Genomic DNA, 27,104 nt, shown 5'->3' with positions numbered 1-27,104 from the left:
TGGTTCACTAATGCCCTTTAGGGAAGGAAAGCTGCTGTTCTTACCTGGTCTGGTCTACATGTGACTCCAGATCCACAGCAATGTAACTCTTTCGAGTACAAACATGTTTACATCTGTTTCAGATGAAGTTACATTGTTTCATAGTTTGCCATTGTGAGATTTGAACTCTTGATCTTGGGGTTACAAGCCCAGTATCATAACCACTTGGCTATTTAGGCCAAGCCCCACAGCAATGTAGTTGACTCTTAAAATTCCTCTCTGAACAAGGGCAATTAGGGATGGGAAATAAATGCTCGCCTAGCCAGTGATGCCCACATCCCATGAACGAATAAAAAAAAAGTCAGAAATGACATCCTAAATGACTGTGACCATGGTAAATGATCCCTCCTTGTCCTTCTTGCCCTGGCCACAGTCTTTAATACAGTTGGCCACATTATCTTCCAATGCCTTTCTTTTGAAATTCCTCCTAGCCTCACCCCTCCCTATCTCTGTCACCCCCTCCAGTCCTATATGCTCCCAAAATCTCTGCACTCCTCTTATTCTGACCTCTCACTCCATCACTGGCGACCATGCCTTCAGCTGCCTAAGACCCCAAGATGTGGAATTCCCTCTCTAAATCTCTCCACCTCTCCTCCTTTAAGACCCTCATTAAAACTCATGTCTTTGACCCGGCTTTTGATCATTTGCCCTAACGTCTCCTCAACATCAAATTTTGTTTGACGACTTTCTATGAAGCTTATTGGGATGTTTTACTATTTTAAAGGTGCTACATGAATGCAAATTGTTGTTATTGCGAGACTGATAGAACGGTAAGGCTAACTAATGCAGAAGCTGTTATAAAGAACACTCATTTAGCACTGTACACTATGGGGGTGGAACCACCCATCCTGTGATTCAGTGAAGCAATTGTAAGGGCAGAAGTCTTTGTTATTGCTTTAAAAATAATAATTCTGTCTGCTACTTTTAAAGTGACACTGCCTTCATGAAAGGGGATTTTTCTAAGCTGCCCCTCTATTTACAAATACAATTCCACTGCCATCTCACAACAACATATGTTCTTTTTTATTCATTCACGGGATGTGGGCTTCGCTGGCTGGGCCAGCATTTATTGCCCTTCCCTAGTTGCCCTCGAGAAGGTGGTGGTGAGCTGCCTTCTTGAACTGCTGCAGTCCATGTGGTGGAGGTACATCCACAGTGCTATTAGGAAGGGAGTTCCAGGATTTTGACCCACTGACAGTGAAGGATTTCCAAGTCAGGATGGTGAGTGACTTGGAGGGGAACTTCTAGTGGGTGGTGTTCCCATCTATCTGCTGCCCTTGTCCTTCCAGATAGTAGTGGTTGTGGGTTTAGAAGGTGCTGTCGAAGGAGCCTTGGTAAATTTCTGCAGTACATCTTGTAGATGGTACACACTGCTGCCACTGTGCATCAGTGGTGGAGGAAGTGAATGTTTGTGGATGTGGTGCCAATCAAGCAGGCTGCTTTGTCCTGGACGGTGTCAAGCTCCTTGATTGTGGGAGCTGCACTCATCCAGGCAAGTGGGGAGTATTCCATCACACTCCTGACTTGTGCCTTGTAGATGGTGGACAGGCTTTGGGGAGTCAGGATTGCACGATTCCTAGGCTCTGACCTGCTCTTGTAGCCATAGTATTTATATGGTTAGTCCAGTTCAGTTTCTGGTCAATATTAATCCCCAGGATGTTGATAGTGGGGGATTCAGTGATGGTAATGCCATTGAACATCAAGGGGTGATGGTTGGATTCACTCTTGTTGGAGATAGCGATTGCCTGGCACTTGTGTGGCACGAATGTTACTTGCCACTTGTCAGCCCAAGTCTTGATATTGTCCAGGTCTTGCTGCATTTGGACGTGGACTGCTTCGGTATCTGAGGAGTTGCGAATGGTGATGAACATTGTGCAATCATCAGTGGACATCCCCAGTCCTGACCTTATGATGGAAGGAAGGTCATTGATGAAACAGCTGAAGATGGTTGGGCCTAGGACACTACCCTGAGGAACTCCTGCAGTGATGTCCTGGAACTGAGATGACTGACTTCCAACAACCAGAACCATCTTTCTTTGTGCTAGGTATGACTCCAACCAGTGGAGAGTTTTCCCCCTGATTCCCATTGACTCCAGTTTTGCTAGGGCTCCATGATGCCACACTTGGTCAAATGCTGCTTTGATGTGAAGGGCAGTCACTCTCCCTCATCTTGGGAGTTCAGCCCTTTTGTCCATGTTTTAACCAAGGCTGTAATGAGATCAAGAGCTGAGTGACCCTGGCGGAACCCAAACTGGGCATCAGTGAGCAGGCTATTGCTAAGCAAGTGCCGCTTGATAGCACTGCTGATGACCCCTTCCATTACTTTACTGATGATTGAGAGTAGACTGATGGGGCGGTAATTTGCCGGGTTGGATTTGCCCTGCTTTTTGTGTACAGGACATAGCTGGGCAATTTTCCATATAGCCGGGTAGATGCCAGTGTTGTAGATGTACTGGAACAACTTGGCTAGGAGCGTGGCAAGTTCTGGAGCACAAGTCTTCAGTACTATTGCTGGAATGTTGTCAGGGCCCATAGCCTTTGCAGTATCCAGTGCCTTCAGCCATTTCTTGATATCATGTGGAGTGAATTGAATTGGTTGAAGATTGGCATCTGTGATGCTGGGGATGGATCATCCACTCGGCACTTCTGACTGAAGATTGTAGCAAATGCTTCAGCCTTATCTTTTGCACCACTTGCTGAGCTCCTCCAACATCGAGGATGGGGATATTTGTGGAGACACCTCCTTCAATGACTTGTTTAATTGTCCACCACCATTCATGACTGGATGTGGCAGGACTGCATAACTTAGATCTGATCTGTTGGTTGTGGGATCTCTTAGCTCTGTCTATCATTTGCTGTTTATACTGTTTGGCATGCAAGTAATCCTGTTCTTTTATAGCTTCGCCAGGTTGACACCTCATTTTTAGGTATGCCTGGTGCTGCTCCTGTCTTGCCCTCCTGCATTCTTCATTGAACCATGGTTGATCCCGTGATGGTAATAGTAGAGTGGGGAATATGCCGGGCCATGAGGTTACAGTTTGTGTTCGAGTACAATTCTGCTGATGCTGATGGCCCACAGTGCCTCATGGGTGTCCAGTCTTGAGTTGCTAGATCTGTTCAACATCTATCCCATTTAGCATGGTGGTAGTGCCACAAAACATGATGGAGGGCATCCTCAATGTGAAGGCAGTACTTGGTCTCCACAGTGTGTGGTGGTCACTCCTACAGATTCTGTCATGGACAGATGATTCTGTGGCAGGCAGGTTGGTGAGGATGAGGTCAAGTACGCTTTTCCCTCTTGTTGGTTCCCTCACCACCTGCCACAGACCCAGTCTAGCAGCTATGTCATTTAGGACTCGGCCAGCTCGGTCAGCAGTAGTGCTACCGAGCCACTCTTGGTGATGGACATTGAAGTTCCTCACCCAGAGAACATTTTGCACCCTTGCCACCCTCAGTGCTTCCTCCAAGTGATGTTCAACATGGAGGAACATTGATCCATCAGTAGAGGGAGGGCAGTATGTGGTAATCAGCAGGATGTTTCCTTACCCATGTTTGACCTGATGATGTTAGACTTCATGGGGTTCAGAGTTGATGTTGAGAACTCTCAGGGCAACTCCCTGGTGGGACAGGACATACCCAGTGATGGTGATGGTGGAGTCTGGGACATTATCTGTTAGGCATGATTCCGTAAAGATGACTATGTCATACTGTTGCTTGACTACTCTGTGAGACAGCTCTCCCAATTTTAGCACTACCCCCAGATGTTAGTAAGGAGGATTTTGCATGGTCAACAGGGCTGAGATTGCCATTGTCGTTTCCAGTGCCTAGATTGATGCCAGATGGTCCGTCCAGGTTCATTCCTTTTTGTGTCTTTGTAATGGTTTGTTACAACTGAATGGCCTACTGGGCCATTTCAGAGGGCATTTAAAAGTTAAGTTAGGCCAGACCAGGTAAGGACAACAGATTTCCTTCCCTAAAGGACATCTGCATAACATTATGAACCCAACTGCTAGAATCGTCCCCACCTGCTGGATCGTCCGCCCACCACACCGACTTTGTTTCACAACAGCACATGTAAGGTGTGCACTTGGCAGGCTGCAGTTTGAGGGGAACTCAGAGGTGAGTGCACAGTAACGTTTCACAGTACTTGCAAGGGTCACCTGTTTGACTTCAAGGTTGAGGTGCGTTGCGGGGGGCTTGCAAGGGCTGCCCTGCGATAGAGGCACATTGGGGGCATGGGGCAAGGGCTGCCCTGCAGTTGAAGGTAGCGCACAAACACATGTGGGGTTTGGGGGCATGGGGTGAAGGAGGGAAATCTTGTATAAAGTGACCATTCCTCTGCAGCTGAGACAGTTCAGGCGCAGCCACATTGATATGATTGGAGTCGACTCTAAATTCTCTGCCCACTCAAACAATGCAGCGGCATGAAATTGACACCAAGTGCTCTAGAGCTTTTCACCCCTTGGCCACAGACTTCAAACTAATGAGTGTTTTAGGGGACTGTGGCACAGTTGAATGATTGGGCAAGTTGTACAATCTCCTCGCTAAATCTGGCCATAGACTAGTCACTGGTGGAGGCGCTCACAGCCCCTTGCAATGTCGGAATCCCGGTTTGGACCAGTCACCTACATGGTTCAAGCTAACAGTACAGCCTTGCAATGCTGAGAGCACAGCATGTAGTCCAATGGGTAAAGCTGCCGCCAGTCGGTCAGGTGGAGCGGGGCGGAGGTGGGTCGGGTTTCGAGCAGCCATGTAACACACTGAACTCTGGCCATCCAAGTGGTGGCCAGCACTGTCCAGGAGGCCTTAAGGGGCCTTCAGACTTGACCAAGAGAGGGTCTTAGTATACCCATGCTAACCCACGCATCTCTCTCTTTCATCCTGCAGGAGGAGTACATCAGGAGCATGGAGCCTTGTGACCTAGCTGTATTCCTCATGGCTTACACAGAGCGGAGATGACAGAGAAGAAAGTGATGGAAGCATCTGGCTGTGCAGAAGCAGGAGCATCCCCTCCCCCCAGGAAGAAGGGTCGGCTGGGGGTCCCACACACGCTGCTGAAGAGCCACAGTGAGCCGCTGTTGGTTGGCCCCTAAGTAGACCCAGGATCTACAGATGCTGCCTTTCATTCCTGCCGACTGACCTGACTGAGAAGTAATGTCGGTGAAGACGCGCTTGTCTAGGGAACTAGTCGGTCACATCTGCCAACTACTCAGGATTTGGTGCCATGGGGACATGGACAGCATTCAGTGCCAGTGGCCGTGAAAGGGTGGCTGGAGCTCCTGCACAGACCACCGAAGAAGTATTGTGAGCCGTTGCTGGGTGGCGCCTAGTGACACCCAGGGTCTATAGACACAGCCTTTCAATCCTGCAGATGACCAAGAATCAGTGTCGCTGAAGTCTGCGCATGTCCAGGGAACTGGTCAGTCACATCTGCCAGCTACTGCAGGATTTGGCACCATGGGGACATGGAGGGCATCCAGTGCCAGTGGCTGTGAAAGTGATAGCGGTGCTCAATTTCTATGCCAGTTGTTCATTTCAGGGCTCCAAAGGGATCTCTGTGGGCCTCCACCCACAAATGCATCCATGAGGTCATGGATGCCATCTTCTCAAGGGCACACAACCTTGTGCATTTCGCCCGGGACCAGGACAGCCAGGATGCAAGAGTGATTGGATTTTCCCAGATCTCGGGTTTCCCACAGGTGCAGAGTTTGATCGGCTGCACTCATGTGGCGCTCAGATCTCTGTTGCAACAAGCGGTCAACTATGTCTACTGCAAGGGACTCCATTTGCTGTTTGTACAGCTAGTGTGTGACCACCAGAAACATATCCTGCAGGTCTGCGCTCAGTGTCCACGACTCCTACACCCTCAGTCAGTCACAGATTCTTAAAGTCTTCCAGGGTCCACAGAAGCTGCAGGGATGGCTCCTCAGGGACAAGGGCTACCCACAGAGGCTGTGGCTGATGACACCCATGCGACAGCCTCAGACTGCAGCAGAGTGAAGGTCTAATGGGGCTCATACTGCAACGCGCAACTTAGTGGAGCAAACCATCAGGATGCTGAAGATGATGTTCCGGTGCCTGGACCGGTCTGGTGGAGCCCTGCAATACAGTCCACAAGGGGTGTCACACATCATCGTCGTCTCCTGTGCCCTTTACAACCTAGCACTGCAACGGGGAGAGGAGCTGGATGAGGAAGAGATGGAGGAGCTGGAGGCCTCCTTGGATGAGGAGGATGCCGATGGGGATGAGGGTGAGGAGGTCCTCAAAGGCGACAATGATGGGGATGAGGCCCTTGCAGTGGCCAGCTGAGGCAGGCACGCTTGGGAGGCCCTGAGAGCTGCTAGATTTGTGGAGGATGATGACAACATGCAGTGAGGAGACACAATAGATTCTCACATTGCATCTGTGAATGTTTGACTCCAGTCTGGCTGATGGCAGTGCCAATACCCCCTGTGAGAATGCTCCTGTCATGGAGATGCAATGGAGGCCCTAATAGTCACTTGATTGCAGGAGGATGATGACGACATGCAGTGAGGACACTCCTTAGATCTTCACAAAGCCTCTGAGAGTGTCTTGACTCCTGCCTGGCCACGGGCAGCTCGCTTGCGCTCCGTGATCAGGGTCATATCATGGATGCAGCCATGAAACTTTAAAAGCACCTGATCCTTTGTCAGCCTGACCCCTTCAGGAACACAGCATCGCCGGTCACAGATGTTGAAGAGATGGGGACCAGCCCCACCTTAAAGGTGCTGAGAGCACACAGAGAGAATGAGAGAACTCAATGACACCAGCCTACTACATTTTGGCAAAAATGACAAGCACCGTTAAGGTGCAGGCATCAGTAATGTGTCCAGGGAGTGTGAGACCGGACCATTACTTTGGTCTGAAGGCTGCACAGAGCACTGGGAAGAGGCCCTGGATTGAGACACCTGCCTTTATCTTGTGTAGAAAGGTTTCACACCTGAGTGACATGAACACTGCTCATCAGGACAAGGAGCCATAGGCAGGGAGACATTCTTGGGAGTTTATTGAAAATATTGAACATTATGTACAAGATGTGCAATTACATCTTCTGAACTTTCCTAACCTGCCGCTACATCTTGTTGCTCCCCGGACATCCACAGCAGAGGTGGAGGCAGCCTGCTGACCGCTACGCCCTGTCTGTGATGACCTTGGTGTGCGTCCTCTGTAGGGCCAAGACCTGGAGGGCCTGGCCTGCTTTCGGGATCCTGCTCTGTGGCAGTGGCACCCTCCTCGGCCCATAGAGCTGGAGCTGCTGAGGTCACAGGAAGAGGGGGTTCGGATGGGCTGGACACTCCCGGAGTCTTGCTGATCCTCCTCCCAATGGGTGCCCAAGGGCCTCTGGCTGACTCCTTGAGGAAAAGGGGTGGTTGAAGTGAGATCGAGCTGCCTGGCACCCCTCTCATGTACACATTTTGGGGGCCAACTATGGCATCAGCGATGGAGCTGACCCCGCTCAGCAGTGCAGAAGCCACGTCCTGGACCATGGTTTCCATGGCGACCAAAATCCTACTAGTGTTGACCTCGGTGCGTTGCAATGCCAGCACTATCACCTCAGCCTGAAGATGGACAGACTCCTCCATCATGCCTTGCAATCTGAGGAGTGCAGCGGACATCCCTTCTTGATGTTCCCAAGCTTGCCTTTGCAGCTCCCGCAGCTGTGATGTGACCGAGTCCAGAGGCTCATCATCTGACTCAGACTCAGCATGTTTCTGGCCTCCAGCAGTCCGCCGACTGCCGGGGACCTGGGAAGTTCCTGCCGCCACCTGCTGTGGATCAGACAGTGCGATGTGCTCACCAGATTGTGATCCCAAGCCTACTCTAAAGCGAAGTCCACTGACTGTGTGTCTCTGCACTGGTGGAGGGTGTGGCTGAGCGCTGTGATGGATCTTCAGGGAGGGTACCTCCAGATTCCTCTTCAGAGGTTTCTTCGGGGCTTGATTGGAGGCCCTGGTCATGGACTCCGTTGGCTGTTTCCCAGATGTGCCTGCGAAAGCAAGGGGAGATAATTAGTGCATGGCAGTGGCCTGTGAAACAGGACACGTCACTCACAGCATGGTTGTCTGATGGATGTTGCACTGCTGGATCCTCACTTGGTAGAGCAGTGCCAACCTCACCATCAGCACAGAAATGGTCCAGATCCTCGCCAGCCAGCTGGATGGCTCTGTTTTCAAAGTCCGCGAGGACCTTGATTTCAAGCATTCCACCACTAGTCTGTGACCTCTCCCTCTTGCTGTGTGCCAGCTTGTCCTACATGAATAGAGATGGAGAAAGTGTAAGCAGGACACTTGCCAGGCCAGGTGATAAGTGTGCCTGGCATGTGTGGGTGGTGAGTGGTCCCATGGATGGGATGAGGACAATGATGGTGAGCGTGAGGGAGTGAATGGTGATGTCCCTTGAACTGGCAGTGATTGAGATCCCTGTGGATGTGTGATGGGTTTGTGAGTGTGTGAGTTGAGAGTGATGAGAAGAATGACTTACGCTGATGGAATGGGGCTGCAGTCTTCATGCCTTCGGGGCCATGTCTTCTCTGTCCTGGGCTGGAAGCACTGAGAGGTGTACGCATGGCTGCACTTTAAATATGGCACCCGGCATGCTGAAGTGGCAAGGTGATGGCGTGGTGGGTGAATGACAGCCCACCCGGCATGGAAACAGTGTGTTTCCTGGGAATGTGTAATTAATGCAGCAGGACTAAGATGATACCGTGTGAAAAGCTGCCATTGCGGCCGATGGGTAAAACATCGTTTTACCCGCTTGCCACCGCACTTAGTGCAAATCTGGGACAACTCTGCCCAAAGTTGCTTTGCAGAGGGTACATTGCAGATTCACCAGAATAATAAGGGCCTTAGAGAGTTATATTATGAGGACGATTTGCACAAAAATGCTTGGTATTTCCTTGAAGCTAAAAGGTTGAGGGGTGAACTAATTGAGATGCTTAAAATGTTAAGAAGATTTAATAGGGTAGATGCAGAGAAATTATTTCTTTTGTTCGGGGGATCATTAACAAGGGAGCAGAATCTTAAAATGAGAGCCAGGTCATTCAGGAGGGAAATCAGGAAGTAATTTTTCACACAAGCAGTATTCTGACTACATTCCCCCCCCCACCCCCCCCCCCCACCCCAGAGACTGTAAATTCTTGGGACAATAGGAGCATTCAAGGTTGAGATTGTCAGGATTTTGTTGGGTATCAAGGACTGTGGAACATTGGTAAGTGAACAGAGATGATCTACAGATAAGTACTGGCCTTGAATGCTTTGTTGGGTTGAGTGGCCTGCTCAGAATGTACTTGTACATTATGCCTGGAATTTTCCTAGCCCCATGGAAGTGACTTTGGGAATACTGGAGTACTGTGGAGGAAGTGCATCAGGCCGGCTCACAGGATCACAGAATTGTTACAACACAGAGGGAGGCCATTCGGCCCATCATGTCTGAAGCAGCTCTCTAAAGGAGCAATTCACCGAGTGCCACTCTGCCACTCCTCCACTTTATCCCCGTAACCCTGAACATTCTTCGTTTAGAGATAATAATCCAATTCCTTCTTAAATGCTTTGATTGAACCTGCCTCCGCCACACTTTCTCTGGCAGAGAGTTCCAAATGCCAACCTCTTGCTGCGTAAAAAGGTTTTCCTCAATGTTGCCAACTCTTTAACCAATTACCTCAAATCTCTGCCCTCTTGTTATTGATCCTTCCGCCAATGGGAACAGCTTTTGTCTACATACCCATCATGTTCCCACCTTCCTGAGCATTCCCCAGGGGACAGCTCTTACCAGCTGCGGCTACGTAACTGGCTGCAGCAGGTCGCCAATTAAAGTATTGAAAACTTCAATTAGTGCCTCTTTTGGCGCTTCAGTGAAATGCTATGAATGTCACACAGGCCAGGAATCACAACGGGTGTCATTGTTGCTCCTGCAGCTAACAAGCATTCAGGTCACCAAAGGATCAATTTTAAAATATTTTATTCATTCACGGATGTGGGCTTTGCTGGCTGGGCCAGCATTTATTGCGCATCCCTAGTTGCCCTTGAGAAGGCGATAGTGAGCTGCCTTCTTAAACTGGTATAGGGGCTGTTAGGGAGGATGTTCCAGGATTTTGACCCAGTGACAGTTAAGGAGTGGCAATATATTTCCAAATCAGGATGGTGAGTGACTTGGAGGGGAACTTCCAGATGGTGGTGTTCCCATCTATCTGCTGCCCTTGTCCTTCTAGATGATTGTGGTTTTGGGTTTAGAAGGTGCTGTCGAAGGAGCCTTGGTGAATTCCAGCAGTGCAGATTGTAGATGGTACACACTGCTGCCACTGCGCATCAGTGGTGGAGGGAGTGAATGTTTGTGGATGTGGTACCAATCAAGCAGGCTGCTTTGTCCTGGATAGTGTCAAGCTTCTTGGGTGTTGTGGAAGCAGCACTCATCCAGGCAAGTGGGGAGTATTCCATCACATTCCTGACTTGTGCCATTGTAGATGGTGAACAGGCTTTGGGGAGTCAGGAGGTGAGTTACTCGTCACAGGATTCCAAGCCTCTGACTTTCTCTTGTAGTCACAGTATTTATTTTCAATTTAGTTTCTGGTCAATGGTAACCACCAGGATATTGATAGTGGGGGATTCAGTGATGGTAATGCCATTGAACATCAAGGGGCGATGGTTATATTCTCTCTTGTTGGAGATGGCCATTGCCTGACACATGTATGGCATGAATGTTACTTGCCATTTATCAGCCCAAGTCTAGACATTGTCCAGGTCTTGCTGTATTTGGACATGGACTGCTTCAGTATCTGAGGAGTCGCGAATGGTGATGAACATTGTGCAATCACCAACGGACATCCCCACTTCTGACCTTATGATAGAAGGAAGGTCATTGATGAAGCAGCTAAAGATGGTTGGGCCTAGGACACTACCCTGAGGAACTCCTATAGTGATGTCCTGGAGCTGAGATGACCGACTTCCAACAACCAGAACCATCTTTCTTTGTTAGGTATGACTCCAACCAGTGGAGAGTTTTCCCCCGATTCCCATTGACTCCAGTTTTGCTGGGGCTCCTTGATTCCACACTCGGACAAATGTGGCCTTGATGTCAAGGGTAGTCACTCTCACCTCACCTCAGGATTTCAGTTCTTTTGTCCATGTTTGAACCAAGGCTATAATGAGGTCAGAAGCTGAGTGGCCCTAGTGGAACCTAAACAGGGTGTCAGTGGGCATGTTATTGCTGAGCAAGTGCCGCTTGATAGTACTGTTGATGATCCCTTGCATTGCTTTATTGATGATTGAGAGTAGACTGATGGGGTGGTAATTGGCCGGGTTGGATTTGTCCTGCTTTTTGTGTACAGGACATAGCTGGGCAATTTTCCACATAGCCGGGTAGATGCTAGTGTTGTAGCTGTACTGGAACAGCTAGGCTATGGAAGTGACAAGTTCTGGAGCACAAGGATTTAGTACTATTGTCGAAATATTGTCAGGGCCCATAGCCTTTGCAGTATCCAGTGACTTCAGCCATTTCTTGATATCACGTTGACTAAATTGAATTGACTGAAGACTTGCATCTATGATACTGGGGACATCCGGAGGAGGCAGAGGTGGATCATCCATTTGGCACTTCTAGCTGAAGATTGTAGCAAATGCTTCAGCCTTATCTTTTGCACTGATGTGCTGAGCTCCTCCATCATTGAGGACGGGGATATTTGTGGAGCCTCCTCCTCCAGTGAGTTGTTTAATTGTCCACCACTATTCACGAGTGGATGTGGCAGGACTGCAGAGCTTAGATCTGATCCGTTAGTTGTGGGATCACTTAGCTCTGTCTATCACTTGCTGCTTATGTTGTTTGGCATGCTAGTAGTTCCGTTATAGCTTCACCAAGTTGACACTCCATTTTTAGGTGTGCTTGGAGCTGCTCCTGGCATGCTATCCTGCACTCTCCATTGAACCAGGGTTGATCCCCAAGGTAATAGTAGATTTGGGGACATGCTGGTCATGAGGTTACAGATTGTGTTCAAATACAATTGTGCCGCTGCTGATAGCCCACAGCACCCCATGGATGCCCAGTCTTGATTGCTAGATATGTTCTAAATATATCCCATTTAGCACGGAGTTAGTGCCACACAACATGATGCAGGGTATTCTTAAGGTGAAGGCGGGACTTTGTCTCCACAACAACTGTGTGATGGTCATTCCTACTGAAACTGTCATGGACAGATGCATCTGCAGCAGGCAGGTTAGTGAGGATGAAGTCAAGTATGCTTTTCCCTCTTGCTGGTTATCCTCACCACTGCAGACCCAGTCTAGTAGCTATGTCATTTAGGACTCAGCCAGCTTGGTCAGTAGTGGTGCTACTGAGCCATTCTTGGTGATGGACATTGAAGCCCCCCACCCAGAGTACATTCTGCACCCTTGCCACCCTTAATGCTTCCTTCAAATGATGTTCAACATGGAGGAGCTTTGATCCATCAGCTGAGGGAGGGCTGCATGTGGTAATCAGCAGGAGGTTTTCTTGCGTATGTTTGACCTGATGCCATGAGATTTCATAGGGTCCGGAGTCAATGTTGAGGACTCCCAGGGCAACTCCCTCCTGACTGTATACCACTCTGCAGCCACCTCTGCTGGGTCTGGCCTGCCAGCGGGATAGGACATACCCAGGGATGGTGATGGTGGTGTCTGGGACATTATCTGTAAGACTTGATTCCATGAGGATGACTATGTCAGGCTGTTGCTTGACTAGTGTGTGAGACAGCTCTCCCAAATTTGGCACCAACCCCCAGATGTTAGTAAGGAGGACTTTGCAGGTTTGACAGAGCTGAGCTTGCTTTTGTCATTTCCATTGGCTATATCAATGCTGGGTGGCCCGTCCAGTTGCATTCCTTCTTTGTGACTTTGTAGCAACTTGATACAACTGAGTGGTTGCTAGGACATTTAAGAGTCAACCACATTGCTGTGATTTTGGAGTCACATTTGGGCCAGACCAGGTAATGTTGACAGATTTCCTTCCCTAAAGAGAATTAGTGAACCAGATGGGTTTTTACAACAATGGTTTCATGGTCATCATTGGACTTTTAATTCCAGATTTTTATTGAAAATTCCACCATCTGTGGGATTCGAACCCAGATCCCCAGAGCATTACACTGGGTCTCTGGATCACTAGTTCAGTGACAATACTGGAATGGCATCGCCTCCCCACAAAGCTCAGGGCAGCGCCATGTGAACAATCAAAGTAATCAGAACCCAAATGAAGGCAGAATAGCAAATATAAGTCCTGTAGCAAGAAAGATGAAGGGGTTCACTGTGATGAATACAGAATATTCAGAAACATGATACCATAAATGATGAACAGAGTGTCAAAGAACGACCTTTTGAAACTAAGTGGAAATATGAAACATTACAGTAAGTTAATATTTTTGTAGCACCATATGGCAGTGAGAGAGTAGGTGAAGAAATGCGAACAAAGTAGAAAATGAGGATGAGGCTGAGGTAATATAGTAAATCATACCTTTCCTAGTGGATGCAAGGAGTAAATAATGAATACTATGCTCTCCCACCGTACTGTAGGGATACTGAGTAGAACTAACTTCAGCATAAATCAGCTGGAAGCCTGGAACAGGTTAAAAGACCGTAAAACAAACGGATCTTTATGAATAGATTACTTCTTCAAGAGCAGTGAGAGAGCCAGGGGAGTAGACGTGTGAAGCAATAATTGACTCTCAAAAATGACAATCGTTACTGGGGTGCAGGGGAGGTCTTACGGCACAGTGGGTCGCTGCCTCTGAGCCAGAAACTCTGGGTTCAAGCCCCACCTCAGGACTTGATGGCCAAGGAAGGTACATTCACAACGTGGCCAAACAGTTTGTGCTGCGGGGCACGCCGTTGACCCAAGCAGGGTCAGATTCCAAAATGGTCCCACGCCAAAAATGTTTATAAGTCCAGATGATTCAGCCCATCTGTCACTCTCTGTCCCCAGAGTGATTAGAATTGACATCTATATTAGGATCTCCAGTCAATTATTGTGCCATGGAGGCCTCTCAAGATTTTATTAAGGATAGTTTGCCTCTATCTTGATAAGTTGCTATCTATGTGCAGCAAGTTCCTAGCTTATGAGGAAGAAGAAATTCCTGGTGCCATTGTACCTGATGAATTCAGGCCTGTGTGTGAAGCTATTACTGAAACTACACACTGTGTATAGGAAGTTATAATTGATTAAACTGGTCAACAGGGGTCTGGTTCCATTCATCAAGCAGAGTAGTGGGGAGCATTAACCTCTGTTATATTTATATCATTTCCCACACAACTAGTTTGGTCAGGGTCTCCCTGGCCACCTGGATTATGGTGTCAGTTACAAATCATCACACATGGAGTGGCAGGTCTGCACCTAAGACTTACAACAAGGGGACATTCTCCTTAACTCAATGTGCATAAAGACCATGGTCACGCTGTGCCTCAATGGAACTGGTCTTGCCTATCCCTGGACTCAAAACTGCAATGTCACCACCATAACTTTATCACTGTCAACCGTGGCTCAGTTGGTAGCACACGTGCCTCCTCATTACAGGGGTTCAGTTGCGTCATTATCGTATTGCTGTTTGTGGGAGTTTGCTGAGCACAAATTGGCTGCCGTATTACCTACAATGCAACAATGACTACACTTCGCAAAGTACTTCATTGGTTGTAAAGCACTTTGAGATGTCCAATAGTCATGAAAAGTGCTGCAGAAATGGAATTCTTTCTTTCTTTTAGTAAACAAAGTAAAAAGCCAAAGTGTTGGAAATACTCAGCAGGTCTGGCAGCATCTGTGGAAGGAGAAACAGAGTTAACGTTTCAGGCCATTGATCTTACAGCAGAACTGTATGTCGTTCACCTCTAACATCTTCCAGTTTTGATTGAAAGATCATTGACCTGAAATGTTAACCCTTATTCTCGCTCCACAAATGCTGCCTGATCTATTGTATGTTTCCAGCATTTTGGCTTTTCATTTGAGATTTTCAGCTCGTGCAATGTTTTGCTTTAGTTTTATTTATTAGAGAACACCCTGACCATTGGTGTTAATCACATATTGTTGCTATGCTGGTGCTTGACATATGTTCTGCTCAAGCAATAAGACAGACTGATCAGATTGAATCAATATTGGTTCAGATATTGGTTAGAAATTGGTGAGAAAATGGACTCAAACAAGGATGTAAAACAGGTGGAATTGCATATCTTACCCGTTATACCACAATATTCAGTTCTAGTGAAGTCAATGGATTTGGGTATTGGTCAGGGGTGCGTAACAGGCAATCAATGAGATATTGCCTGTTTTGAGTCCCTGCCCAAGTCCAATTTCACCCCCTTTGTGTTTCAGTTTAGTCTGTACATCCACCATTCCCTCAACTCAATGATTAATGTTCTGGACGGGTTTTATATCATATATTGTAAAATGGGAAAGTGAGAGGCAAATGGTGATAGAAATGGCTCCTACTGCACTTTGGTTGTGGCTCATTTACAGATTGTAGTGATTGTAGTGGGTTCCAGTTTGTGTGTGATGGAGGCAATATGTTCCAGGCTTCACAAGTTGACCACATGACGATTTTCTCCCTTCTAATGAGAAAATTTGGTTGCACTGGTGTCAGATTCACTCTAATTTTTTTTTATTCATTCATGGGATGTGGGCTTCGCTGGCTGGGTTAGGGTTAGGGTTAGGGTTAGGGTTAGGGGTTAGGATTTTGATCCAGTGACAGTGAAGGAATGGCGATATATTTCCAAGTCAGGAAGAATGCCTGGTTGGTGAATGCCAATGGCCTATTCTACAACAGGGTGCATGACAGCATCGGCAATTTCTGTCCTCATCTCCATCCAAATACGTACAGATCCCTGTAGGGATCACTGGATATTTATCCCCCTGTATCCTGGCCTCACTGGCTTAGGGGCACCAAAGCCAATTGTAGTATCCCTGATGCTTAGTACCCCTAGTAGCCCAACCTAAGCTAACTTGACCAGAGAACTGAACTTATGTCTGAGTAGCTCAGCTTTACATTAAATGGAGTCTTTACCAAAGCTATTGGCATGAGCAACAATTTTAAAGGCATCAGAATGATTGAGGAGATGGAGGGATTGGATTGTGAGAAGCAATTGTGCAAATGGGCATGTCAATAATGCCAAGCCCACCCTTTCATAAATCATGACAAAAACTCTGAAAAAATCAATATAAAACTCACGAGTTGCTATTTTTTCAAACCCATTTGGATTGACAATGGTTTATAAACCAATTAGTGGTTAGTTGCCTCTCCAGAAGGTCACAGCCCTTTACAAAAACTATATTACTGCATCAGATTAGGAGTCACCAGTTCAGGTTTCGCACTCACTCTCAGTCTCATCTGAGAAAACGCGCTTATTTTCAGCGATCTGGACTCACTACCATCGCTGACTCCACTCTGAGGAGGCCATTTTTAATTTTAAACTTTTAAAAGTTGCAGAGAGGACAACTCAAAATGGAGGAGCCCTCTCTCTCCTACCTGAAACGCAGGTTGCAGCTCCTTTCGAGCTGGGGGCCTCCAATTGGCCCTCCAATTTTGGGAGGCCACCCATCATTCTTTATTGGATGGCGAGCATGTCCCCCGCCCCCCAACCCGGCCACTAATTGGCCAACTCGGGGAAAATCATTGCCAGGATGATTATTTCCCACTTAGTGTGGGGTTGTGACTCCCATTTGATTCTGAAATCGGGGTGCTGATCCAAAACCCAAAATCCTGCCTCGAAAGGTGTCTTGTGCCTGTGACACCCCTATTCCACTCTGAGAATCTGTCGTTTGAAGCAACTGAGGAAGCGGCAAGGGTTTAAAAACACTTCAGATACACCAAGGCGCTTGCCAGTATAGAGATACTGCAATTTCTGGAGCACGGCCATGTATACAGGTCGCCATTATCAACTTCATTATTTACAACATCAGAATACAGCCGCCCCTATTATAGCTAAAAGCCCGAGAATCCAGAGCCCTCCCTTGGGATCAATTTTACATTGAAGCAATGTCTCTCATGATAAATTTGTGAGAGTTGGTATGTCTGGCATGTTATCACTGGATAAGACATGTTTGAGAGGTAATTGCTTTTTCAGGATTCAGGATTATAGTTGATGTAGACCAAGATAAACTGTTTCCCTTTTTCCAGTTCAATAGAAGCAGAAGACACAGCCTGCGCTTGGTGGGATATAAATTCTTAAACTAACCTGTGAAAACAATATTTTAGTGAGTGGCCATTCTATGACACAGGCTTCTTGGAGAGTTAGGGGAAATAGTGTTGATTCTTTCAATTGCAAATTAAATGGATTTCTCCCAGAAAATAACATTTTGGGATACAGTGTATGAATAATGAGTAATGTGCTTTATAAATAGAGTACAAAAACAAGGAAGCTATGATGATCCTTTATAAAAACATGGGATCAGCCTCCACTGGACTATTGGGACATCTCACTTTTGGAAGGATGTGAATACTTTAGACAAGCTGCCGAAAAGTTTTAAGAGAACAGTTCCACGGATGACCAGCTACAGTTATAAGGGTAGATCTGAGAGGCTGGGCCTGTTCCCTTTAAAGAAGAGAAAGTTGAGAAGAGATTTGATAGAGGTGTTCAAAATCATGAGGGGGTCTGGATAATGTAGATAGAGAGAAAATGTACCTGTTGCCTGAGGGGTCAAGCATCAGAAGACACAGATTTAAGTTGAGTTACAAAAGAAACAAAGGCAGGATATTTGTTTTACGTAGCGAGTGGATAAGACCTGGATTGTACTGACTAACAATGTGGTGGAGACAGACTCAATTGTGGCTTTCCTAAGTAGCTGAGGATAAAAATTTGCAGGGTTATGGGGGAAGAATGGGGGAGTGAGACTGGCTGAATTACTCTTGCAGAGAACTGGCATGGACTCAGAGGGCCAAATGGCCTCCTGTAACCATTTCTCAACCAACAGTAACAGTTTCAGTTATCATTTAGGAAGAAATCTCCCTAGTGTATCTTTGTTTTGTGCTTTCCTTGCGTGTTCCTGTGGGCATACAGGAAATCCATCAGGATAGGAATAGCTGGCAGGAAAAGATTAATTATGGCTTGGAAAAACTTGAAACAGTAACTGGGATAGTTATAAGAAAGAACTATATGTACTTTTCCTGTTTACTGTGCCTGGGAGAGCAGAGGATAATGAATCGTGAGCAGTAACACAGGATAATTAACAATTCATCTTTCGTTTTGCTGAAAAATGACAAAATGACACATGTTGTCGAAACGTTTTGTCTTGCACTCATCAGGACAATTTGCAAGAATATCAAATATAAAAGGAACAACAACTCATACTGCATGAAAGGAGAATGCTGATTGGTTGCCATGTGGACTCTGATTGGTAGAGGCGTTGCCATGAGGAATGCACCAGTTAACTGATGACAATCAAGTTAAGGTTATCAGCCGGGCTTGCAGCATGGGTCGCTTACACGCACTAGAAGCTACATATATTAATACACAGGATCCTGTCCTTTGCAGACAGGAAGAATGTGTACAAACATTGCACCTTTTTCAACTAAACAAAATAGGCTACAGCCATTCTCTGCTTGCCCTAAGGGCAATGCCTTGACCAATCAAAGTCAACGTGCTTGGTTTGAGTTTAAACAAAACTTGGCAGTTAACTGTCAGTCATCATTTAACTGGTGCATTCTCCATAGCAACACCTCTTACCAGTCATAGTCCAGTTGCCAATCAAGCAACATTCTGCTCATGCAGTACAAATTGCTGTTCCCTTTACATTTGGTATTCTTGTGAATTGTCCTGATGAGTGCAAGATGAAAAGCTTCAACAACACATGTCTTTTTTCAGCAAGACTCAAGTTCTATACTACCAAACAACTAATTCATCTTTAGCTAATTGGGTGAACTATTCACTAAGAAATGGTTTAAAAGCCTGGAGAAGGGATTGTTGGCTTTATAAATATTTAGTACCAGCACTAATATACACATGTATATATTATATATATAGCATAATATTGGGGTACAGTACTGGTAGATACAGGTCTGTCACTGTATAATTGGAGTACAGTACTGCTGAGAATACGTCTGTCACTTTACAATACTGGATACAGCATTGGTGGATATTGGCCTGTCTATAATACTCGGGGACAGTACTGGTAGGAACATATCTGCCACTGTATAATTGGGATATAGTACTGGTTGAAACTGCATAACAATGTTATGTTCGCACTGGTAGGAATATGTCTGTCACGTATAATCCTGATACAGTATTAGTGGAAAACAAAAACAGAATTACCTGGAAAAACTCAGCAGGTCTGGCAGCATCGGCGGAGAAGAAAAGAGTTGATGTTTTGAGTCCCCATGACACTTCAGCAGAACAGAGTAATATTAGGAGAGGGGTGAAATATAAGCTGGTTTAAGGTGGGTGTGTGGGCGGGGAGAGAAGTGGGGTGGGGGGGGTGTTGTAGGGACAAGCAAGCAGTGATAGGAGCAGGTAATCAAAAGATGTCACAGACAAAAGAATAAAGAGGTGTTGAAGGTGGTGATATTATCTAAACAAATGTGCTAATTAAGAATGGATGGCAGGACACCCAAGGTACAGCTCTAGTGGGGGTGGGGTGGAAAGACTAAAAGGTATAGATTTAAAAATAATGGAAATAGGTGGGAAAAGAAAAATCTATATAAATTATTGGAAAAAAACAAAAGGAAGGGGGAAGAAACGGAAAGGGGGTGGGGATGGAGGAGGGAGTTCAAGATCTAAAGTTGTTGAATTCAATATTCAGTCCGGAAGGCTGTAAAGTGCCTAGTTGGAAGATGAGGTGCTGTTCCTCCAGTTTGCGTTGGGCTTCACTGGAACAATGCAGCAAGCCAAGGACAGACATGTGGGCAAGACAGCAGGATGGAGTGTTAAAATGGCAAGCGACAGGGAGGTTTGGGTCATTCTTGCGGACAGACCGCAGGTTTTCTGCAAAGCGGTCGCCCAGTTTATATTTGGTCTCTCCAATGTAGAAGAGACCGCATTGGGAGCAACGAATGCAGTAGATTAAGTTAGGGGAAATGCAAGTGAAATGCAGTGTTTGGGCCCTTGGACGGTGAGGAGAGAGGAAGTGAAGGGGCAGGTGTTGCATCTTTTGTATGGGCATGGGAAGGTGCCATAGGTGCAGGTTGAGGAGTAGGGGGTGATGGAGGAGTGGACCAGGGTGTCCCGGAGGGAATGATCCCTATGGAATGCCGCCGGGTGGGGGGTGAAGGGAAGATACGTTTGGTGGTGGCATCATGCTGGAATTGGCGGAAATGGCAGAGGATGATCCTTTGAATGCGGAGGCTGGTGGGGTGATAAGTGTTTCTGGGAGGGAGGAGAAGGCGTGAGGGCAGATGCACGGGAGATGGGCCGGCCTCTCCCATTGGAGAGACCAAACGTAAACTGGGCGACCGCTTTGCAGAACACCTGTAGTCTGTCCGCAAGAAAGACCCAAACCTCCCTGTCACTTGTCATTTTAACACTCCACCCTGCTCTCTTGCCCACATGTCTGTCCTTGGCTTGCTGCATTGTTCCAGTGAAGCCCAACCTCCTCCATCCCCACCCCCTTTCCGTTTCTTCCCCCTTCCTTTTGTTTTTTCCAATAATTTATATAGATTTTTCTTTTCCCACCTATTTCCATTATTTTTAAATCTATACCTTTTATGCCCTGTTAGTCTTTCCACCCCATCCCCACTAGAGCTGTACCTTGAGTGTCCTGCCATCCATTCTTAATTAGCACATTCATTTAGATAATATCACCACCTTCAACACCTCTTTGTTCTTTTGTCTGTGACATCTTTTGATTATCTGCTCCTATCACTGCTTGCTTGTCCCTACAACCACCCCCCCCCCCCACCCCACTCCTCTCCCCCCACCCCCCGCCCCACCTTAAACCAGCTTATATGTCACCCCCTCTCCTAATATTACTCTGTTCTGCTGGAGGGTCATGAGGACTCGAAACGTCAACTCTTTTCTTCTCCGCTGATGCTGCCAGACCTGCTGAATTTTTCCAGGTAATTCTGTTCTTGTTTTGGATTTCCAGCATCCGCAGTTTTTTGTTTTTATCATAGTATTAGTGGATACTGGTCTGTCTGTATCAATACTGAGGCACAGTACTGGCAGGCACAGCTCTGTCACTGTATAACGCTAGGATACAGTACTGGTGGGTACAGTTCTGTCACTGAATAATACTGGGGCACATTACTGTGAATACAGCTCACTGTATAATGCTGGATACAGGTCTGTGACTATATAACACTAGGATACAGTACTGGTGGGTGAAGGTCTGTCCATATAACATTGGGGCGGGGGACTGGTGAATACAGCTCGCTGTAAGACACTGGGAAACTACTGGTGCATATAGGCCTATCAGCGAGGCCGGGATAGGTCTCAGGAGGGGGAGGTGAGAGAGTCAGTCAATTGACTGTGGCTCATAAGTTTCTTTCCCTGTGATGTATTGTTACCAATTGAATAAATAGGACACATGTTTAATCTCGGCTCTGGGACAAGCCTGATGTTATGTCCAATGTTGTGGTACAGTAGTGATTAGATTATCAGTCCGGAATGGGCGCTGCTTATTGCAGGTCGTAATCCTACCTGAATAATCTCTATTCGTATTGCCCCTTTAAAGGGAGTCATGCTGGTGGATTGATTATTTGTGTCATCTGTCTAGGTTTGTTGAAAATAATTAATTGGAAAAAAATCAACTTTGAAAAGCCCCTAAATTTAGATCACCCCAAATCCTCAACTATTCCAAAACGATATGGGTACAGTTGACTTTCTGTAACTCTCCACACACAGCTGATTGATCATTGTCAGGCCAAAATGAGAGCTGAGCAAAACGACTAGTCACTCTTGATTTTCTTTCTCACCCTTGTAGTGTGCTGAGTCAAACAGCAGGAAAGGCAATGAAAGACAGAGTGGAGTCTCATCTTTTACCACCTAGGTATCGGGCAGAGCAGAGGAAGGAGGATCGGGAGGGGGGAGGCAGCTGGTTAGCGAGACAACCTCCCACCCCTGACCTTTCCTGCCATTGATCTAAAAAAGAGGAACTTTGAGTGCTGCCAGTGTAACATGAAACCCCCAACCAATTCTCTTTTCTCTACACCTTGCAGGCAGTGCTCAAAGACCAGGTGCTGAGTATAGTGTTCAATGGTTCAACTGTTCCGCATGTGATTATGTGAGTCTGTTTAATATTGATGCTCACTTTGCTTGATTGATTAAGCCTGGGCTTGGACTCAGAAAAATAAACAAAGCTGAGGAAGAACTGGAAACCAGAGCTAAAACATGGAATAGACATTTTAAGGCATTGTGAATAAAACACGTAGAAACTAATGTTATCTCTGCATATATAGTGATATAAAATTTACAACACTGAGGTCAATAACAAGCCTCATGAAGTGGATCCCAGAAAGATCAAAGGATAGGAGTGGGTAGCAGAAGTTTTTTTGTGACTCCAGGTACATGAATTTATGTAAGCACTGTAATGTGTGAACGGAATTCTAAAATGTGGGTTAATTAATAAAGTTTGTAATCTTCTTCTTTCTAAAGGTCAAATCCTTCAACAGCAGTTTCAGTGTCTGGTGCTTCTATGTTACCAGAGATTAGAAAACAGCTCGTTTGCCACACAGCAGAGGATAACTGAGATGGGCTGTCAACAGCTAAAGCTCAATCATTTATGATAATCTAGATAGTCATGAACGGGATTGCTTGTTTCTGGGATAAATATGCACAAGAACTGGTGACACCAATAGCAATCAACACTCCACAGAATTACGAAGAAGAGCAAAGGATTCTTCCTGGTATCTTGGCCGATATCTATTCCTCAATCACTAAAACATTTTATCTGGTCATTATCTTACTGCTGTTTGTGGGATCTTGCTGTGTGCAAATTAGTTGCTGCATTTCCAACAGTATAATAATGCCTACACTTCAAAAGCATTTAATTGGCTGTAAATCGCTTTGGGACATGCTGAGTTTGTGAAAGGTGATATATAAATACAAATCTTTCTTTAGAACAGTGGTATAGAAATTCCCTGAAATGTCCCACTGTAACTTTAGTTGGAAGAGTGTCAGAAGCCTTGGGAAAATCAAAGTCAGTAGCCAATCCTTGTGGGTTCCTGATGATTCTCTGCCAAAGTTACCATGGAGATCACCCTCACCCCCTGGGGGAAATTTGAAACTTGTGACTCCACTCTTGTAACGTAATGGGTCAGGATCCTGTGGTTTCCCTGGATCACCTTGAGGCATTCATTTTATAGTATTGTCATAATACAGCTAGTGTCTTGCTCGAAGGCCCACTTTTGGGAATGCCGTAGCAGAGGGCAATGGAGTGTGGTTTTGCACTGGCAGCGTGTGCCTGATTTCCATCTTAACATTGTGGATATTGACCTAGTAGAGGCTGCTTTCTCCCCCACAAGAAAAGGGAAAAGTTTAGAACCAGATGTTCTGAGAAATAGTTTCAGTTTAATGAGGCCCTTCCCTGCCTATGGGCAGACTGGTGTTATGACCCTGACATTGAATAATACCCTCCACTTTGCTGCAGAACAAGGAAATGGCACTAAATCACAGCCTGGGGAGAATCCCACAGCTAGAAAACCTGAACAAAAATCACAGAACCCTTACAGTGGAGAAGAAGGCCATTCAGCCCTTTGAGTCTGCACTGGCCCTCTGAAAGAGCATTCTACCTCGTCCCAGTCCCCTGCCTTATCCCTGTAACACTGCACATTCTTTCTTTTCGGATAGCAATTCGATCAAACCTGCCTCCACCAACTTCTCCAGACTCCAACCACCCTCACATCACTTTTACTCCTTTTGCCAATTATTTTGAATCTGTGCCCTCTAGTTCTTGATGCTCTCTTGAGTGGGAACAATTTCTCACTATTTACCCTGTCCATACCCCTCAGGATCTTGAATGCCTCTATCAAGGCTGCAGTTGAGTTATTGGAATGGATTGCAAATGGTCACTGAGCCATATAAAGTTCCACTGCCTTGGGGAATTGGCACAGGGAAATTAGAAAGAAGCTTTAAAGTTTCGCGCTCCCAAGAAGTTATTTTCACCTTTGAGCTCATTTTCTTCCCTGTCTTAAGTTTACCAATTCTAGTTGGATATATTCCTGGAGGTGTCATTGTATTAACTCCAACCACCCTTCCCCCACACTCCTGCCATTGGGTTGCTCGACACAGCTAAACTCTGTCTACCATAGAAACCAATAGTTTTTAGAAAGATATTTCAACTTCCAGTGGCTGACTGGAAGGAAAACACAACAAGGGGCGGGATTTTACGGCCCCGCACACCATCGGGATCTTCCGGTCCCATCAAAGTCAATGGGCTTTTGAATGGCTTGCTGCATTTTCCAGCCCCGCCCCCACTGCGACCAAGCTGTAAAACTCCACCCAAGATTTCAAGTTTTAAGACTTTTACAGTAACAAACTAAAAGCAACATTCTCTAAACACTATTTCATTAGGCACCTTATGCTCTAAACTACAGAAAAGGTCCCCCATTTAACTCTTAAAATGACAGAAAATGCCCCCTCCACAGTTACACTTTACTTTGTCATAGGAACAAAGGACTTAGGAGGAGGGGTAAGCTGTTTGGCCCTTCCAGCCTGCTCCGCCATTCAATAAGATCGGGCAAGAGAATTCCACAGACCAACGATCCGCTGAGAGAAAAAATTCTCCTCATCTCCATCTTAAATGGGAGACCTCTAATTTTTAAACTGTCTTCCCTTGTTCTAGAACATAAGAGGAAACGTTCACCTGGTATCCACCCTATCAAGTCCCCTCAGGATCTTATGTGTTTCAGTAAGATTGCCTCTCATTCTTATAAACCCGAATGGGTATACAGCCAACCTGTTCAATCTTTATAACGTAAGCTCTTCATCCCAGGAATGAGTTGAGTGAACCTTCTCTGAAATGCTTCTAAAGCAATTATATCCTTTTTTAAATAAGGAGACCAAAACTGTACACAGTATCCCAGTTGTGGTCTCACCAAGGCCCTGTACAGCTGCAGTAAAACCTCCCTACCTTTATATTCCATTCCTCTTACAATAAATGTCAATATTGCATTTGCCTTGCTAATCTCTTACTCTGTCTGCATACTAACTTTTTGTGATTCTGTCCCTTAACTGGGCACTTCACTCTCCAGGAACCAGTCCAAAGCTATTCTTAGCTGCCAGTGGCTTGCTTGCTTTTTCCTTTCCTGGCCAAGTAACTACTAATCCCAGAACAGACGTTCATGGTGAGGACAAATTGGAGATTGTTCCCTTTAGCCAAGCTGGGTGAATCTTCCAGCCGCTTTTAAGTTCATGAACTCGGTCTCTTCAATCTGAGCATGTGCTCCCACCCCTGTTTCGTGTGGTGACCATCAGGTATTTTGTCTGTTTAAGGTGCAGGACTAGTTGCCTCTATCTTTCTGCTCTCTCTCTCTCTCTCTCTCAGATTATTGCAGACTTACCTGTCTGTTCAGTTCAGGAATATCTTAAAAAAAAGCCCTGAAACCTGATATTACCATGGCTAGCTCCGGACTCTTCCCCCCAAAGCCCAATTCCATGGCCCAAATACATGAACCTTGTATCAAGCAGAAATGCTAATTAGCTATCCTTTAAATCCCCAACTCCATTCTATCTTGGAATTAATTAAACAATTTAAAGTATAACTGTTTACAAAACTTGACATACCTAACACCTCCCTGTGACTTACAGACTAACAGCCTATCCACTGGCAGCAGAGCTGCCCTGGTCATTGTTTACAGGTGTGAATATCTCATGCTTTCTTCCCAGTAAGACAAATGGAACTGCTGACCCACGCAGCCCCTCACCACCCCCCCCCCGCCTCACACACCCCCCCACCCCACCTCACACACCCCAGCCCTTTAACTTTTAACAACCAAGATTGTTGTTGGGCAGAATTTGGAACAGGTCTCATGGTCCCTTGAATTTCTCCATTTTACCCTAAGTTAAAGAGACAGTTCCAAAACATAAAAATCTTACAGACTTCATATTTGTATCACGACCCGCACCAATTGAAATGCAAACAGACTTTTTGGTCTTGACATTCCTTCTAACCATGCTCCTCCCCCTCTCCCCATAAAGAGGTCAAAGGTTAAATGCAATCAAAGCCTGGTGCACGAGCGCCTGCTGCCATTTTTATGTCAATGGGTAGCGAGTGGCCTGAGTATCCCATTCTGGAGAGTCAAGATGCGTCATCATCAAATTTAACTCAGCTTCCTGCAGGAAATCCAGCAGTGAAAAGAAGACAGGAGCTTTGGCTCCCATAGCTAATGATTTTTATAACACTGTGTGGATCGGGAGGAGTAGGAGTGCTCCCCACCCTCACCCACTTCCCACCACCTCAAGGATTAATCTTTACCCTCCCTCCTGCCAATTCCACCCTCTCCCCTTAACCCCTCTTCTCCCAACACCCGACCTTCAACCAACTCAAACAGAATCTATTTCCTTCAATTATCTTATAAACCTCAACTTAATTCACTCCCTAGTCTAGGCTTCTCTAAAGGAGCTAATATTGGTATATTGGTAACTAATATATCCCCTTTGTTTTCATACAGCTTTCATCTGAAAAAACAAATCTCACCTATAGATAACAGTTCTACAGGCCAACATAAGGGGGTGCTGCAACATCAACCCATAGCTTAGGCAATGATTGACTAATCCCCAGTGCATTGATTTTCCTTTACAGCTTTCAAAAGATCTGGATTGTCAAGGTTCTTGAGGAGATTTTACAGTATGTTTATCAGCTGCAGTCTCACTGATTCTCACTGAATCAGAAAGCCGTACGTTCAAATTCCATTCTAGAGACTTGAGCACAAAGCCTGACAATTGGTGCAGTACTGAGGGAGTACTGCACAATCAGAGGTACCTTCAGATGAGATTTTAAACCGAGGCCCTGCCTACCTCTCAGATAGTCATAGAAGATCCCACGGCACTATTTTGAAGAAGAGCAGGGGAGTTCACCTCCATATCCTGGACAATATTTATTCCTAACCAACATCAATACAACAGATTATCTGGTGAATTATCACACTAAAGTTTGTGGGATCTTGCTGTGCA

The 27,104-nt window shown here is 46.1% G+C and overlaps 1 protein-coding gene across 1 annotated transcript in view; it reads left to right on the top strand.

Annotated features, from left to right (window-relative positions):
* The window catches only part of LOC121282962 (GAS2-like protein 2A), a 104,891-nt gene that overhangs the window by 4,153 nt on the left and 73,634 nt on the right, over positions 1–27,104 (top strand). The window lies entirely within an intron of this gene.

This window comes from Carcharodon carcharias, chromosome 10, assembly GCF_017639515.1.
Source record: "Carcharodon carcharias isolate sCarCar2 chromosome 10, sCarCar2.pri, whole genome shotgun sequence".
NCBI lineage: Eukaryota > Metazoa > Chordata > Chondrichthyes > Lamniformes > Lamnidae > Carcharodon > Carcharodon carcharias.
The sequence above is the reverse complement of the archived record's forward strand: the minus strand, read 5'-3'. Positions and strand labels throughout refer to the sequence as shown.